The sequence below is a fragment of the Dermochelys coriacea genome, chromosome 2, assembly GCF_009764565.3.
Source record: "Dermochelys coriacea isolate rDerCor1 chromosome 2, rDerCor1.pri.v4, whole genome shotgun sequence".
Classification (NCBI taxonomy): Eukaryota; Metazoa; Chordata; order Testudines; family Dermochelyidae; genus Dermochelys; species Dermochelys coriacea.
Genome location: NC_050069.1, coordinates 71,249,466 through 71,268,659, shown reverse-complemented (window position 1 = coordinate 71,268,659; position 19,194 = coordinate 71,249,466). Strand labels below are relative to the sequence as shown.

Sequence of the window (19,194 nt, the reverse complement as noted above, 5' to 3'; positions counted from 1 at the left end):
AGATGGGCACTACATTAGCCTTTTTCCAGTCATCCGGGACTTCCCCCGTTCGCCACGAGTTTTCAAAGATAATGGCCAAGGGCTCTGCAATCACAGCCGCCAATTCCCTCAGCACTCTCGGATGCAATTCGTCCGGCCCCATGGACTTGTGCACGTCCAGCTTTTCTAAATAGTCCCTAACCACCTCTATCTCTACAGAGGGCTGGCCATCTCTTCCCCATTTTGTGATGCCCAGCACAGCAGTCTGGGAGCTGACCTTGTTAGTGAAAACAGAGGCAAAAAAAGCATTGAGTACATTAGCTTTTTCCACATCCTCTGTCACTAGCTTGCCTCCCTCATTCAGTAAGGGGCCCACCCTTTCCTTGGCTTTCTTCTTGTTGCCAACATACCTGAAGAAACCCTTCTTGTTACTCTTGACATCTCTTGCTAGCTGCAGCTCCAGGTGCGATTTGGCCCTCCTGATATCTTTCCTACATGCCCGAGCAATATTTTTATACTCTTCCCTGGTCATATGTCCAACCTTCCACTTCTTGTAAGCTTCTTTTTTATGTTTAAGATCCGCTAGGATCTAAAATCCCCCCTCATTCTTCTTTTCCGCAGACTAAACAATCCCAGTTCCCTCAGCCTCTCCTCAGAAGTCATGTGTTCCAGTCCCCTAATCATTTTTGTTGCCCTCCGCTGGACTCTTTCCAATTTTTCCACATCCTTCTCATAGTGTGGGGCACAAAACTGGACACAGTACTCCAGATGAGACCTCACCAATGTCGAATAGAGGGGAATGATCACGTCCCTCGATCTGCTGGCAATGCCCCTACTTATACAGCCCAAAATACCATTGGCTTTCTTGGCAACAAGGGCACACTGTTGACTCATATCCAGCTTCTCGTCCACTGTCACCCCTAGATCCTTTTCTGCAGAACTGCTGCCGAGCCATTCGGTCCCTAGTCTGTAGCAGTGCATGGGATTCTTCCGTCCTAAGTGCAGGACTCTGCACTTGTCCTTGTTGAACCTCATCAGATTTCTTTTGGCCCAATCCTCTAATTTGTCTATGGCCCTCTGTATCCTATCTCTAACCTCCAGCGTATCTACCTCTCCTCCCAGTTTAGTGTCATCTGCAAACTTGCTGAGGGCGTAATCCACACCATCTTTCAGATCATTTATGAAGATACTGAACAAAACTGGCCAGAGGACCGACCCTTGGGGCACTCCACTTGACACCGGCTGCCAACTAGACATGGAGCCATTGATCACTACCCGTTGAGCCCGACAATCTAGCCAACCTTCTATCTACCTTATAGTTCATTCATCCAGCCCATACTTCTTTAACTTGCTGGCAAGAATACTGTGGGAGACCGTGTCAAAAGCTTTGCTAAAGTCAAGGAACAACATGTCCACTGCTTTCCCCTCATCCACAGAGCCAGTTATCTCATCATAGAAGGCAATTAGATTAGTCAGGCATGACTTGCCCTTGGTGAATCCATGCTGACTGTTCCTGATCACTTTCCTCTCCTCTAAGTGCTTCAGAATTGATTTCTTGAGGACCTGCTCCATGATTTTTCCAGGGACTGAGTTGAGGCTGACTAGCCTGTAGTTCCCAGGATCCTCCTTCTTCCCTTTTGAAAGATGGGCACTACATTCACCTTTTTTCAGTTGTCCTGGACTTCCCCCCGATCGCCATGAGTTTTCAAAGATAATGGCCAATGGCTCTGCAATCACATCTGCCAACTCCTTTAGCACTCTCGGATGCAGCGCATCCGGCCCCATGGACTTGTGCTCGTCCAGCTTTTCTAAATAGTCCTGAACCACTTCTTTCTCCACAGAGGGCTGGTCACCTCCTCCCCATACTGTGCTGCCCCTGGGAGCTGACCTTGTTCGTGAAGACAGAGGCAAAAAAAGCATTGAGTACATTAGATTTTTCCACATCCTCTGTCACTATGTTGCCTCCCTCATTCAGTAAGGGGCCCACACTTTCCTTGACTTTCTTCTTGTTGCTAATATACCTGAAGAAACCCTTCTTGTTACTCTTAACATCTCTTGCTAGCTGCAACTCCAGGTGTGATTTGGCCTTCCTGATTTCACTCCTGCATGCCCGAGCAATATTTTTATACTCTTCCCTGGTCATTTGTCCAATCTTCCACTTCTTGTAAGCTTCTTTTTTGTGTTTAAGATCAGCAAGGATTTCACTGTTAAGCCAAGCTGGTCGCCTGCCCTATTTGCTATTCTTTCTACACATTGGGATGGTTTGTCCCTGTAACCTCAATATGGATTCTTTAAAATACAGCCAACTCTCCTAGACTCCTTTCCCCCTCATGTTATTCTCCCAGGGGATCCTGCCCATCAGTTCCCTGAGGGAATCAAAGCTGCTTTTCTGAAGTCCAGGGTCTGTATTCTGCTACTCTCCTTTCTCCCGTTTCAGGATCCTGAACTCGACCATCTCATGGTCACTGCCTCCGAGGTTCCCATCCACTTTTGCTTCCCCTACTAATTCTTCCCGGTTTGTGAGCAGCAGGTCAAGAAGAGCTCTGCCCCTAGTTGGTTCCTCCAGCACTTGCACCAGGAAATTGTCCCCTACACTTTCCAAAAACTTCCTGGATTTTCTGTGCACCACTGTATTGCTCTCCCAGCAGATATCAGGGTGATTCAAATCTCCCATGAGAACCAGGGCCTGCTATCTAGTAACTTCTGTGAGTTGCCGGAAGAAATCCTCGTCCACCTCATTCCCCCTGGTCCAGTGGTCTATAGCAGACTCCCACCACGACATCACCCTTTTTGCTCACACTTCCAATCCACACTTAATCCAGAGACGCTCAGGTTTTTCTGCAGTTTCATACTTGAGCTCTGAGCAGTCAAACTGCTCCCTTCCATACAATACAACTCCCCCACCTTTTCTGCCCTGCCTGTCCTTCCTGAACAGTTTATATCCATCCATGACAGCCCAATAGGGGTATGTATCATGTTAGTTAGCGTAAGCTCTCATGTGATATTAAAAACTACTTTGTGTGGACAAGGAGAATGATACAGAGAAAAGCATAACATGATCCAACTGCTGGAAGTTGAAGCTAGGCAAATTCAGACTGGAAATAAGGCATACATTTTTAACAGTGAAAGTAATTAACGATTGGAAATGTTCCCTTCTGGCTTTGGAATCTATTAATCTAACTGACCATGGTTAGTCCTAAAGCATTTTCAAATACAACTACCATTGTCCACATTAACAGCAAAATAGCATGCAACACTGTGGCTTGAAAAGTTTTACAGTAGAACCTCAGAGTTACAAACAACCTCCATTCCCAAGGTGTTTGTAACTGTGAAATGCTCATAGCTGAACAAAATGTTATGGTTGTTCTTTCAGAAGTTTACAACTGAACATTGACTTAATACAGCTTTGAAACTTTACTGTGCTGAAAAAAATGCTGCTTTTAACTGTTTTAACTTAAATAAAACAAGCACAGAAACAGTTTCCTTGCCTTGCCAAATCTTTTTTTTTAAACTTTCCCTTTTCCCCCCCGTAGTTTATGTTTAACACAGTACTGTACTGTATTTACTTTTGTGGGTGCGTATCTGCTGTTGCCTGATTGTGTACTTCCAGTTCCAAATGAGGGGTGTGCTTGACTAGTCAGTTTGTAACTCTAGTGTTTGTAACTCTGAGGATCTACTGTGTGCAAAACCTTTTCCTAACACTAAACATTTTCTAAACATAGATAATCCCAAAAGGTGAAATCCTGGCCCCACTGAAGTCAGTGTTTTGTTTCCACTGTTGTGCCAGGCTGTTGAGAAGCAGAATATATGGTTCCACCCGATGCAATGACAGCTCATTTGGGCCTTTGGGGTAGAGAAAATCAGGCTGCTATTCTTCAAGTAGCTGCTCAGGTTTAAATTGTTTGTGCATGGGTTCAGGAGTAGTGTGATAACATTCTTTATGATCAGGTTTAACTTAAATACCACTTCTAAGCTTATCTAAGCTTGCAGATAATATGTTACATGATAGTACATAAAGCCTTTACTACATTATTTAACGTGTAATTAATTTGTTCAGCCAAACTTTGAGCGGCTGTTTGAGCATAACAAAGGTTGGCCTCTGAGTGACAGAACCTCGAGGGTGAATCTAATGCACAAGTGATTGTATAACTTTGTACCAGTTTATTCTGGCTGAAGTGATGAAAAACAGAGGTTGGTCATCTGCTGTTAGTGTATATGCCTACGTTAAGCACCTCCATGCTGAAGAGTACTGTCTCAGCATGGACAGCAAGCAACACAGAGATGCAGACTCCCATAAACAAATGACAGTGTTTGCAATACCCTACTTCAAGGGATCAGCAGTGTGACAATAATTTAAATGGTACATTCTCATTTATTCTCAGACAGACATTTTAACACAGAGTCACAATCCATCTTGTATTAAACAGTTAATCGGGAGCTGGTCCAGTTCTCTCTGTAAATTGTGCAGTTTTGAAATACATGAGGGCTGGGTGCTTGCAATGGCCGACAAGCTCCTGAGTCTAGTTATTCAGTTAATCATGGAATGCTATTTAAACAAAGGTTTTAGAGTAGCAGCCGTGTTAGTCTGTATTCGCAAAAAGAAAAGGAGTACTTGTGGCACCTTAGAGACTAACAAATTTATTAGAGCATAAGCTTTCGTGAGCTACAGCTCACTTCATCGGATGCATTTGGTGGAAAAAACAGAGAAGAGATTTATATACACACACAGAGAACATGAAACAATGGGTTTATCATACACACTGTAAGGAGAGTGATCACTTAAGATAAGCCATCACCAGCAGCAGGGGGGGAAAGGAGGAAAACCTTTCATGGTGACAAGCAAGGTAGGCTAATTCCAGCAGTTAACAAGAATATCAGAGGAACAGTGGGGGGTGGGGTGGGGAGGGAGAAATACCATGGGGAAATAGTTTTACTTTGTGTAATGACTCATCCATTCCCAGTCTCTATTCAAGCCTAAGTTAATTGTATCCAGTTTGCAAATTAATTCCAATTCAGCAGTCTCTCATTGGAGTCTGTTTTTGAAGCTTTTTTGTTGAAGGATAGCCACTCTTAGGTCTGTAATCGAGTGACCAGAGAGATTGAAGTGTTCTCCAACTGGTTTTTGAATGTTATAATTCTTGACGTCTGATTTGTGTCCATTCATTCTTTTATGTAGAGACTGTCCAGTTTGGCCAATGTACATGGCAGAGGGGCATTGCTGGCACATGATGGCATATATCACATTAGTAGATGCGCAGGTGAACGAGCCTCATAGTGACTGATGTGATTAGGCCCTATGATGGTTACCCCTGAATAGATATGTGGACAGAGTTGGCAACGGGCTTTGTTGCAAGGATAGGTTCCTTGGTTAGTGGTTCTGTTGTGTGGTGTGTGGTTGCTGGTGAGTATTTGCTTCAGATTGGGGGGCTGTCTGTAAGCAAGGACTGGTCTGTCTCCCAAGATCTGTGAGAGTGATGGGTCGTCCTTCAGGATAGGTTGTAGATCCTTGATGATGCGTTGGAGAGGTTTTAGTTGGGGGCTGAAGGTGATGGCTAGTGGCGTTCTGTTATTTTCTTTGTTGGGCCTGTCCTGTAGTAGGTGACTTCTGGATACTCTTCTGGCTCTGTCAATCTGTTTCTTCACTTCAGCAGGTGGGTATTGTAGTTGTAAGCATGCATGATAGAGATCTTGTAGGTGTTTGTCTCTGTCTGAGGGGTTGGAGCGAATGCGGTTCTATCCTATATATATATATATATATATATATATATATATATATATATATATATATATGGATGAGTCATTCCACCAAATGCATCCGATGAAGTGAGTTGTAGCTCACGAAAGCTTATGCTCTAATAAATGTGTTAGTCTCTAAGGTGGCACAAGTACTCCTTTTCTTTTTATTTAAACAAAGTATCAATAATGCAAAGCTGCTAGCTTACCCTTAACAGCTCAGATTTTATGAAAAGATTTTTTTAAAATATTTGTGACTTTATCACAAGCAATGTCACGCATCTGTTGCTATTTTATATTTAATCCAGCATTTCTCTCAGACACAGGTTGCTGGGCTAGATGCAGGAATCACTGGGTGAAATCTATGTCCTGCAATAACAGGAGGTCAATTTGGATTACATCACTGTCTTTCCTGGCCATAAAAATCCATAAAAGGTGTTATATTGTCAACTGCACCCTGTGTGTTTCAAAGCCAGTGAGCATTTTTTCTTAAAATTTGGCTTGTTCTTTAGATTTCATGGAAACTTAAAAATCAAGTCACATCTGAAGAATTTTGTACTATACCCTTGCTTGCTTTTTGTAAACTTGTATTAAAAATTCCAGATGGTATCTTATCCAAAAGCAAAAAACTTTGCTTAAAAATAAACAAAATTCAGATTTCTAAGTTACATGGTACTTACCTATGACAATATTTATAAAACCCCAAGCACTTAAAACCAAAGAAATGAATAGTATATATAAACATGTATTTCTTAACAAGTGTAAAGAAATACACATTTTAATGCAGCAAAACCACCTGCATTCCGACCCAAGAGTTTTTAAAAAATATGTATAATTTATCTTGATTTTGATATCCAAATTTTTTAAAAATCTGATTGTTAAATGGGATATATTGTTACATAATTATCAACCAACAATAGAAATGTTTGTAAAGTACTTCTACATTTTGAGAATAGCATTGTATATGTAATTTAATAGGAAAAGTGTATAATACTGATGTGTTAAAATTATGTATTTGTTACTAAGGCTAATCAAGCTCATTAATGTGTAAATATAAATGTTTATATTTAGAATAGTTGTGTATTGTGATATATTTATTTATAATATTTATATGGAGATTACTGATAAAACCCTTTATTCTAGATTGGAATTAATGCCAATGTCATTTGGCAACCTTAAATGTTTTTTTAATTAAGTTGATTTGGGAATTCCCCAGATTTGGGGAGAGGGGTTATTTTGGTGTTACATCTTTCATGATTGTACAACCTTTACTTTCCATGCTGTACATATGCATTACCATTCAGATTTTAATTAGATGATCACCTACTGTTTTTGCTATCTGGCTCCTGTCTCATGCAGTGAACATATTCAACAGAGAATAAGGCAGGGATATGTAATTAACTCAGCTGGGGACAGATCACCATAGTCTCAATTCCTGCAGTTGTTGTCTGGAGTATTGTGAATGAATGAATGGTTTTTTGCAAGGATGAATAGTTGGCGTATCGCTCAACACCATCCTGGATGTCCAGTGGACTGCTTTTCATCTGCTCCCTAATTTTTGATCTGTCAGGTTTGTGCGACCCTACCAGGAGTTAAAAACCCATCAACATAGCTTTCAGCGTGATTGGAACACACAAGCCTTCCCAGTGCAGCCAAGTGCAGTTCCCAGGGAAGGTGCCAAAGTTAGGCTTTTATTCTGTTTTTTTGTCTATTGTACATAGGTTCTGAATCTGTGACCATCACTGTGGTATCTGAATGCAGGATTGGAAATGTGCAATGTGGTCCCTTCTCAATATTGTGTTGAACAGGAACCTTAATTTGAACACTTCCAAACTTTTGGAAAGGTGAGATTCCAATCAAGCTCTGAGAGAGTAGGAGGGAAAAAGAGAGCTAGAGAATTTGTAAAGTGCTTTGGGGACCTGGAAGATGCTAAATAAAGGTGTCTAGAAAAGATAGAATTAATTCAAGTATATAATATTATGGAAAAATTGCCTAGTGGTTATTACTGAACCTTGAAGGCTAAAAGAAGGGAACAATTTCTGGTCATTTTCCTTCAGTGTAATGCATACCCTCCAGATAAAAATTAATTTTAGTCTTGTAGTAAGAAGATTTTGGTCCACTCTATTCAAAGATTCACTGAAGCCAACATTTATTTTTCATTTCATAGTTATGTATCATTTGGTTTTAGAATAATAAGGCTAATGTGTTGCTCCTAGAAACCAAATGTGAAGGCAGTAAATCAAGCAGGTGAATGAACCACATGAAATCCATCATTTAAGCAAGCCTTTTTCAGTACATTGCAAGTATCACTCAGATTAAAAATTTGAGCAGCCCTGGGATGAATGAATTAAACATCTCAAGTAATCTTGATGAGAGTGAACACACAAATTCCACCTATTTATCTTTTCTGTGAACAGACTTGGCCCTTCCTTTCCTCTTGCATATAGCAGGGCTATCAAGTATGTTTCCTGAGACAGACAAGCAGCAAAAACACACAATGAGATAAAAAAGAAGAGGCTGACCTATAGGATGTGCGTTAGGAAGGTAAATGCAGTATTTACCTCAAGTGGCTGAAAGTATTTCTGACGCTGAAGAAAATGAAAGCAAAATTTGGTGCTAGTGAGGGTATGTCACAGTACACTTCTGCTGCTACCCTCCCAGTATATTCCACTGCCTGACCAGTCTGTGAGGTTTCACAGTCAAAAACACAGCGTGGGCTGTTAACTTTTTCACCACGGGTATATTTATTCTTTCTTTATCAAAGTATCACAGGGTAATGCAGATTTACAGCAAGGGTAGGCTTCACTGCAGATCTCACTCCTCAGCTCTGGCTCCCAGCTAAGCTCCCCCTTGCTTCCTGTTCCTCCCACTTATATCTTCCTAGCTACCTTGTTAGCCCATTGATTACCACTCAGGTGCCCACAATCCCCCAACAGAAAGTGTATAATTGTCTTCAGTTAAGCTTGCATTCATCCCAGTGCTACTGCAAACCCAGTGACTCATATTGCCCTGTCGCACATCTCCCCTCCCCCCCACTTATTTCACCTTAGGGCTTTTCTTGCCTCTGGAAGAGAACTTCTTTGCTGTTCATGCACTTTATCCTCTTTACAGAGTTGGGATTGTACCAGGGGTTCCTGTTCCCTTTGGGGCTGGCCTTCCATGGACCACCAGTGAGGGTCTCCTGCCTTCCATCCACAGAAAGTACACTTTGAGGATAGAGGTTTTCCCCACAGTTCTGCCTCAGCCTATAGGTCATTGCACCAATCAAATACTACAAATCTTTCTTCCAATATACTTGGCTCTGGGTTTATATTTACCTGTATGAATTGTCCCTCTAGAGCAGTGGTGGGCAATCTGCAGACCGCAGACCGCAGGTTGCCCACCACTGCTCTAGAGCCATGGTCTCAGGATCCCTCTTGTCCCCTGACTTGTCTTGCCTCTGGTTTGGGACTAGCAAGGTACATTCACCTACTAAGACTTTCTTGTCAGCTCACTGGGGTTTACAGGGCTACACTGCAGTGTAGAAGTTCAGGCTTGGACTTGAACCCAGGCTCTGAAACCTCTGCTACTTTTAGGTTCACAGCCCAGGCCCTGTGTGCTCAAATCAATTGACCCAGGCTCTGAGACTCAGTTCTGTGGGTTTTTAGCATCAGGAATCAGGGTCTGCAGCAGAGCACCTATTAATTGACTATAAAGCAATAGAGCCATCTTTGGGCAACCTAATGAGTACAGATGGCATGAAATAGGCTGCCTGATTGGTTACTGTGACAGGTTCCCCCCAGGGTGCCACCTGGAACAGGGGTACCACTGAGTCCTCAGACTCACCAGCCTCAGTTTCCTCTCACACTGTGTTGCTGTGACAAGCTGCAGACCACTCCCAGTCCTACACTCCCACCAGTATTCACACAGGCAGGGACATACCCAACTGCAGTTGCATGCAGACTCTGGTTAGCCACTGCATGAACAATAGAGAAGTTACAGGCAAAATAACCCCCAGCTCCGCAGTCTAAGACCCAAAAGCCGTACCATCCTACCCTGGTAAAAATCCCAACCAATATGAATTTATTACTCAGTTCGCCCCTCCCTCGATGTGGACAGGAATATGCAACAACCTTTTCTCACAGAGCTTTTTCCCCAGACACTTCACTCAAAGGCACACTGGTTTAGATAAAGCAAAAAACAAGTTTATTAACTACAAAAGAACAGAACAACTGGTTTCACTAACTATGCTACACTGAAAGAAAAGGAGTACTTGTGGCACCTTAGAGACTAAAATTTATTAGAGCATAAGCTTTCATGAGCTACAGCTCACTTCATCAGATGCATTTGGTGGAAAAAACAGAGGGGAGATTGATATACACACACAGAGAACATGAAACAATGGGTTTATCATACACACTGTAAGGAGAGTGATCACTTAAGATAAGCCATCACCAGCAGCGGGAGGGGGGGAGGAGGAAAACCTTTCATGGTGACAAGCAAGGTAGGCTATTTCCAGCAGTTAACAAGAATATCTGAGGAACAGTGGGGGGGGGATGGGGGGGAGAAATAACATGGGGAAATAGTTTTACTTTGTGTAATGACTCGTCCATTCCCAGTCTCTATTCAAGCCTAAGTTAATTGTATCCAGTTTGCAAATTAATTCCAATTCAGCAGTCTCTCATTGGAGTCTGTTTTTGAAGCTTTTTTGTTGAAGGATAGCCACTCTTAGGTCTGTAATCGTGTGACCAGAGAGATTGAAGTGTTGAAATAGCCTACCTTGCTTGTCACCATGAAAGGTTTTCCTCCTTTCCCCCCCTGCTGCTGGTGATGGCTTATCTTAAGTGATCACTCTCCTTACAGTGTGTATGATAAACCCATTGTTTCATGTTCTCTGTGTGTGTATATCAATCTCCCCTCTGTTTTTTCCACCAAATGCATCCGATGAAGTGAGCTGTAGCTCACGAAAGCTTATGCTCTAATAAATTTGTTAGTCTCTAAGGTGCCACAAGTACTCCTTTTCTTTTTGCGAATACAGACTAACACGGCTGCTACTCTGAAACCTATGCTACACTGAATTTGCCTATAACTGCAATCTATGCCTCGACCCAACATAGTCAATTCTTTGCAAATAATGGCTTTCACTCCTGCTTCCACACAGTGAGATCCCAGTAACGGCAGCTGCGGATTTGCCTCCCACCTACTCTGAGTGAACTGAGAGTTTAGGGAACACCTTCAGTCTGCCAGAGAAGCCTATAAACACCATGTGGACCAAGATCACCAGGCTGCCCCCAAATTTGGCCATGGGGACAAAGTGTGGCTCTCTGCCTGGAACCTTAACTCAAACAACCCATCCACAAAACTAGACTACCAATACCTGGGCCCATCAAGACTATAGAATGGGTAAACCTAATGGCTTTAAGGTTACAGCTGCCCAACTCCTTGAAGCTTCATCCCATCTTTAAAAACCTATATTGAAAACCCACAGACAAACCACTCCAATTCACCACCACTACCCATAACAATCCACAGACAGTAGTAGTACTTGGTAGTACTCACTCCCAGTGAGTTAATAGAAGGCTCCAATACTTGGTGGTCTGGGAAAGCTACAGTCTGGATGAGCAGTTTTTGAAACCAGTAGAGAACATCCATACCCCAGACCTATTGAGAGAGTTCCTTTGGAAGTAGCCAGAGAAACCTGGCCCTAAGGAGGCACCTTCATGGAGCTGTTGGTGTACTGTCAAGAATCAGGTTCTGTAGCAGAACCAGTCTCAGGGCAACCTAAAGAGTGCAGCTGGCCTATAGTGGCTGCTGGATTGGCTACAGCACCTGAACAGTGAGAAGAGTCAATAGACCAGCTCTTAAGCCCAGCAGCAGCAGTTTGATGGGGCTGGACTCTGGCTGGCTGACAGGGGACTCCAGCTGAAGCGGGTTTAAGCTAGCTGAGCTATACTTTGGGGGCAGATGGAAGATATTATGAAGAATACTGAAACCAGAAAATTATGGAGAAAGCAGAGGGGGAAGACTGGTCACAGGTAAGCAAAAAGAAAAGGGTGAAAATGCCAGAACTAGAAGAAGAAACAGCAGGCAAGAAGACATGAAAGAGTGAAAATAAAACATCATACTGCTATAATAATGAAATCACTAGTCAAGGATGTGAAGATAGGGGATATAAACCCTCTGAAAGTGGTAGAGCGGATTTAAAAGTGCTGGAAACATTGAAAGAGCTACAAAGCTACAATGAAAAGACCTATTAATTGACTATAAAGCAAGGAACAACTGGGGAAACTATTAAAGATTACAATGCTAGGAAAATTGGAGTGAGCCAAATGCCTAAGTATCTAACAGAAACAAGACGAGTTGTGTCGGGGGTGCCAGTTGAAATGACTGAAGATGAGGTAAAGCAAAGAGTAGGGGATGATAAAGTACTATATGCTAAGCAGCTAATTAGCAAGAAGAAGGGAAACAACACCATCAACAGTTGTGCTTGTTGCAGTTAAAGGAGAAACCCTTCCAAATAGGGTAACAATAGGATGCCAGATTTTTTTTTTAAACAAAACCATACATACAATCCCCAGTGAGTTGCTACAGATACCAAAGCAAGTATCTTGTCTTGGACATGTGGCAAATATATATGTGAAGGGAAAACTAGATTCAGTAGGTGTCCAGGGGAGCACTCCTATGGCAATTGTGTGGAAGGAACCGAATTAAAGTGTAGCAACTGTGGAGGAAAGCACTGTGCAGCATATGTAGGTTGTATAGCAACAAAGCAAGATACAGAGGAGTTACAAACAGCATGCCATATGTAGGAGTTATTAGGAGACCAAAAGGGGAAGAGAAAAGCAAACTCAATAAGGAGAAAGACAAATACACAGCTGAATAAATCCAAGGATATAATGAGTGATCCTGGAAAAATAGGAGAAGACATTATGTATAGACAAGTAAGTTTTTAGCTTTTATGATTGAAGTAATAAACTGCATATCACAGACAGGGGGGGAAAAACAGAAAATGAAAAGTATAGTTAAAGCAACATAAAAGTACCTATGTGTTAGCAACTTCTCAGCAGAATGACTCCATACTTTTTTAAGTGAAAAAATATTGAAGGATAAATAGAATGCTACTATTTACTGTTGTAATGTACATAACCTAATAGTACAGGAACTAAAAAAGAATATGCTTGATAAGGCTACTAAGAGTGATATCATTAGCATAAAAGAAACATGATTAATAGGAAATTAGATTTCAGAATCCCAGGACATGGCATCTAGAGGCAAGACAGAAAACTAGGAAGGGGGGAATTTTTTTTAAAGGAAAACAATTATCTTGAAATTGAGGCAAAGAAACTAAATATAGACACTAATGCTATTGTGATTCCAATGCAAAATAAATCTGCAGCTTTGAGAATATTTAATTTATACAAGCCCCACGGAAAACTGGAGATTAAGGATTTGACAGAGATAGTTGAAGTGAAATAGGACATATATATGGAGACCTAAATGGCCATAACAGTTTGTGGGGAAGTGGAAAATATGATAAGAATGACAAATGTCTAGAACAATTCATCAATAAAGATAATTTAGTAATTCTGAATGATGGTACACCCACTAGGTTCAATGCAGTCCATGGAAATCTCTCCTGTGCAGATCTGGGAATTGTGTCAAGTTGTATAGCAAGCAAATGCAACTGGGAATTTGATAAAGAAAAGGGAATGGGAAGTGATCACTTTCCTATACTTACATCAAGAAAAAGGCAATATTGAGGATGAAAGATGATTTCTGCTAACTAGACTATAAGACAGAAACTGGAAACTATTTAGAAGCAAATGTAATGAAAATATTAATGAGCGATGTATAAATGATGGCATTGAGGAGTTCAGCAGCAAAATAACTAAATGATGGCAGAAAAATTAGCTATACTTAAGATATCAAAGCACCCTAAAGGCAGAGTCATGTACCACAGTGAAATGAGGAGCGCAAAAAAAAAAAGCAATTAAAGAAAGAAACAAGATGCATAAGAAAGCAAAAAATACAATCGATAGTTAAGACAATGAAATATAAAGAGCTAAGGCAATTGTGCAAAGGTCTTTATAAGGCAAAAAAAGAAAGCTAGTGAAAGTATTGTGAGAAAATCAGTAAAGATACTAAAACATCAGAGGTACATAGGCAGATTATGACAACAAATGGAATACAGAGTAAGAGCATTTCTTTACCAGGCCTTATTGTAGAAGGCCAAGGGATAAAAACTCTTATGAAGAAAAAGTGAAGTTCCAGTAGAAATATTCCACAATGTCAGTAATGGTGAAAATCAGAGTACAGAAATCCACTAGAGGAAAAGAAAATTCATTAAAGAGAATCATGAGAACTGGAAGAGGTGGGTGGAAGATGAGGCTACAATATTGAACAAAAACTTCAGTATAAGGGAACTTGAAAAAGTTAAAGCTAAAAGCAAAAGTCTCTGCACCAGGCAAAAATGGCATATGTAATGAAATGCTAAAAACATCTGGATGAAGGGAGTCTGAAAATACTGCTAAAACTGTACAACAGTATATGAGGGAAAGCTGAGCTACCAATAGAGTGGAAACATGTGATTGTAGTCCCAGTATGGAAAGTAGATAAGCTGCAAACAAGACCTGATGTGTACAGGCCAATTGCCATGGTTAAAGCCTTGGCAAGAACAGTGACTGAAAGATTAAAAACATATCTAGGGCTAAATGAATTTACAGATAACGTGCAAAGTGGGTTCAGGAGGGGAAGGAGTAAAGCTGCTCATATAGTAAGAGTAGAGACCGAAGCTCAAAAAAAGGAGAAATAAAGAATATATGATAGTAGCTTTCCTAAATATTGAAAAAGCAAATGAGAGGACTTGTTGCATAAAATAGGCAATAAGAGCCCAAGTGGGCTAGGCAGGCAAATCAGTTCTGTCTGCTCCTCAGTGGTGATTATAAGGAAACTAAGATAGGAAGACAGATTTCAGCTTCAAGTTGAAAATTCTGGTCAGTCAGTGCCCCAAGACTGGGGCCACTAGACTTCTAAGTGTAAGTCAGCAGCTTGTCTGATAGGCAGTAAGTAAATATATATCAATTGACTGGACTGGGATTTTAGTTGTCCCAAGCTGATGAACCATTAGATTCTTCCTAGCCTCTGTTAGTTGCCATATAACCTACACCTTGCAGATGGAGAGGAAAAATAAAAACAAATTGCTCAAGTTTTTGACATGACATCTTATTATATCAGGTTAGACCATATTACTGTGCATGACTATGAAGCAATAAAATAGCTATCCAAAAGGCAAGAGAGAATAGTGACATTAATCCAGAGAATGGAGAAAAAAATCAATAATTATAAAACACTAGTGTGCCATATGTCAGAAGCAGAATAGGCAGATATATTAGTCTGAACCCCACTGGATAATAAACAGAATGTTTCTAGTATCAAGGCTCCATCTATTGCTGGTCTTTTCTGTGAGAAAATCAGTAAAGATACTAAAACATCAGAGGCACATAGGCAGATTATGACAACAAATGGAATACAGAGTAAAAGCATTTCTTTACCAGGCCTGTAGTCTGCTTTAAATTGCCAGTGTTCAATGCCAAGTTAAAGGAAAGAGAAAAAAAAATTGTTGATATGACTGCAGGTGTCCAAAAAGAGGACAGAGTCTTAAATTTCCAGGTGTTAATCAACAACAGTGCCACTACAATAGTCTAGTTACACAAGGCCAACTTCTGCACTGTAGTTAATCACAAAGAAGAAAGCAAGTTACCAGTTATATAGAACAATAAATAACTGTTTAAAAATATGAATATTTATCCACATCAAATTACAACAAAATCCTTCTTAACACTTTGAGCAACAGATAACTCTTAACTCACAGTATGGATTGAGTTGCAAAATCCTACCTCAGTGCCTCATCATGATGCAGTGGTGACCCTGGTCTTCTGACAGTTATGGGAGTGGGGCATATGCCGTGGCAGGTCTAACCATGCTACAAAGGTGTCGGACTACCTAATCCAGGGAGGGGGATTGCTCTTTCAGAGGAAAGAGTGCTTTTCCTTCTCCTTAGAGGTTAAAGGCTAAGCTTGAGGAGGTATATATGCCTGCTCGCCCAGCCAGTGGGATGGCTTGAAGTCAACGGCTAAAACAACACAAGTAAATGGGCCTCAGTTCCCTGCGCATCATCGAACCGTTCTTCGGTGGCAGAGAGAAAATCAAGAGATGAGAGGTTGTTAAAAATGTCAGGTGCTAGGCTGACGTGGAAAAGGACAACCCTCGCAGTGTGTATTTACAATTGTAAGTCGCTGGCGAGTGAGGAAACATTAAACCATCTGATGGAGGAGAAGAAAAGGATAAGATGCGACATCCCCAGTGTCTTTGAAACCCGACTAAAGAAGGTGTTGGAAGTCAACTGTAAGGATGGAAGTGCTGTGAGGCTCAGAAAGGGAGATGGTGCTAGAAATGTTGGAGGAGTCTGATTCATAGTCAGTAAGGATTGGTCTTCAAAAGCTATATCATGCCGGCTAATATCATTACGTATCAGTGTGCTGGATCTTCAGATGGAGTCAAAAGCTACCCTCAAGGTCATCCAGGCCTATGCTCCCACAAGTGCAAGTGAGGACAAAGAAATGAAAGAATTCTACCTCAAAAGACCCCTCGTGCAAAAGTCCACTTATACTGTCATGATGGGAGATTTCAATGACAAGGTCAGGAGAGGGAAAGCTGGCGAAAAGTTCATAGGAAGATACGGCAGTGGCAAAAGGAATGAAAGATGAGAAAGGTTGGTAGCTATGGCAGAAATGAAAGGATCGTACGTGGCAAACACCTAGTACAAAAAGAAGACTGCAAGGAGGTGGACGTGGATCACACCAAACGTGAAAAACAAGAACAAAATCGACTATATTTTAGTCAACAAAAGGCGCATCATCCAAGATGTCTCTGTGGTGCTGCCTTTCAACCCCAGCAGTGACCATTGCCTGCTTAAAGTGAAGTGGATTTTCGACAAATTGGTGGAAAGAAGGCACTACAGATGGCAACCAGGAAACAGCAGCTGAAGACATTCGATGAAGCAAAGCTGAAGAAATCGATTTTTGGGGTTGACTGGAGCCAGATAGAAAAGTGTGATGAGGACTATAGTATCTTTGCTGACAAGCTGAGATGTTGCATAAAGCAGCTGAAATCGAAACGCTGAAGGAGGCAAAGGGAAGAATCTCGAACAAAACAAAAAGCTTGTTGGAGAAGCAAAGAAACATGAAAAGGAGTTCGGATAACAACCTTGAGTACTCCATTCTGTGCAAGCTTATATGGCGAAAACTGAAGGACAATTTTGAGAACTTCCAGAAAGAAAAGCTCCTCAAAACAGCTGAATCACGCAAGAGCCTCAGGACATGCAAGCGGGAATTGACGCAGTATAGATTGAGCATAACAGCATTGAAGAACAAGGATGGAGAGACAGTAATTGACAGAGCAGGGTTGGAGGAGGTCTGCAGGGACTTCTATACAGAACTGTTCAAATCAAGAATCAATGTCCCTCTCCCAATGCTCCAAGAGTCAGAAGAACGCGTTCCCCCAGTAACTGTCAGCAAAGTCCGAAGCACACTACACCAGATGAAGAAGGGAAAAGCTCCAGGCAAAGATGGAGTAAAGTCAGAAATTATTTCTGCAGGAGGGGAAGAACTTTGGAAGGCCCTCGCTTTAAGATTTAGTTGATAACTTGAAGAAGGAAGAATACCATCAAGCTGGAAGGAGTCAAGTACCATCTTGCTGCACAAGAAGGGTGATCGAGAAAATCTTAAGAACTACCACCCTATATGTCTGCTCTCTCACATCCACAAACTCTTTATAAAGGCGATAACGAACCAACTCTTGCAGAGTCTGGATGAACAACAGCCGAGAGAGCAGGCAGGATTCCGAAGAAATTTCGGCACAATCGACCATATATTTACCCTTAGCCAGCTCCTAGAAAGAGCGAGGGAATGCAAATTCCCTCTGTGCATTGCTTTTGTCGACTATGAAAAAGCCTTTGATAGTGTCAAGTTAATGCAATATTAAAGACGCTCACAGAGCAGGGCATTAACACTCAGTACATCAGTTTGTTGAAGGAAGCGAATACTGGATGCACAACAGACATTACTCTCCTCGAAACTCCCCACCACATCCCAATCAAGAAAGGCATGAAGCAAGGAGATACGATTTCACTGAAACTATTCACTGCCTGCCTCAAAATGGTTATGAAAAAGATCAATTGGAGGAGTGGTGTCAACGTAAATGGAGAATGATTATCTCATCTCAAATTCGCAGATGACATCGTGCTAATTGCTGAAAGCACCAACCAACTGCAGAGCATGCTACGAAGACTCGATAAGAAAAGCAGGCAGGTCGGCCTGAAAATGAACTGCTGTAAAACAAAATATATGCGATCAGACGTCTTACGAAAAGCCCGAATAACGGTAGCAGGAGAAGAAATCAAAGAATTGGAACAGTACTTATATTTGGGCCAAGAAGTCAATATGTGCCAAGACCTCAACGGAGAACTCTCACGAAGGATTCGGGCAGGATTGTGTGCATTCAATTCCATCAAGGACGTCCTCAAAAGAAAAATCGACAAGACCACATGCGCAAATATCCTTAATTCAACAGTGCTGCCAGCCATGTTGTACAGCAGTGAAACATGGGCACTGATGAAGAGAGAAGAGCAGCGGCTGTCGGTAGTTGAAAGGGCAATGGAATGAGCTATATTGGGAATCTCCCTTCTGGATCACATCCCAAATGAAATGATCAGAGAACACAGCAGTGTGAAAGATATTGTTGTGGAAAGCAGACATAATAAGATGTGATGGGCGGGCCACACAGCACAACTCACGGACAATAGGCGGACCTCAATCATAGCTGAGTGGCACCCACGAACACAGAAAAGACCACCCTGCCGGTCTCCAAGAAGATGGGAAGATGACATTGTTAAATGTTTTGGATGAACGTGGAGAAGAAAGGCGAGAGTGCAAGAAGAATGGCGGACATGTTGTAATCGGCTCAGTCTTAATGACAGCTGAAGACCGATCGATCCAGGTGATGGATTGAGACCAGCATATGGTTATTTCTACATACAGCCTCATTTTACCCCCAAGCAATTTCCTTTACCAGTTCCTTATTTTATAATAGGGATGCACCGATATTTTTATAACCAATTTTAGGATCTAAATATCAATTGTCTGAGGCTCTAACTGTTCTAGGCAAAAAATCATTGAACTAATTCTCTAACTTGTGAATTTATTTCAAAACTTTATCATTGCAGTGTTTTATTTTAAATGCAGTGCCCTTTAATTTGATCAAATATCCCTTTTCTCACAGAACTTAGATATACAAAAGACCTATTAGGTCATTCAGTCCAGCTCCCTGCCAAAGCAGGATACTTCCATATAGTACTGTTCCTAATGCTTTATTTACTCAGTTTTTTAAAAGTTGCGAGCAATGGGGTTTCTACTATATCTTGATGTTTCTCTTTATCTTCAGTAT

The 19,194-nt window shown here is 41.4% G+C and overlaps 1 long non-coding RNA gene across 1 annotated transcript in view; it reads right to left on the bottom strand.

The window, feature by feature from the left end:
* LOC122458690 overlaps window positions 1-11,838 on the bottom strand; it is a 36,354-nt gene extending 24,516 nt beyond the window's left edge. The window contains exon 1 of the long non-coding RNA XR_006278841.1: window positions 11,281-11,838. This is a non-coding gene — a long non-coding RNA (uncharacterized LOC122458690). The remainder of the gene's footprint in view (window positions 1-11,280) is intronic.
* Window positions 11,839-19,194: the final 7,356 nt, after the last annotated feature.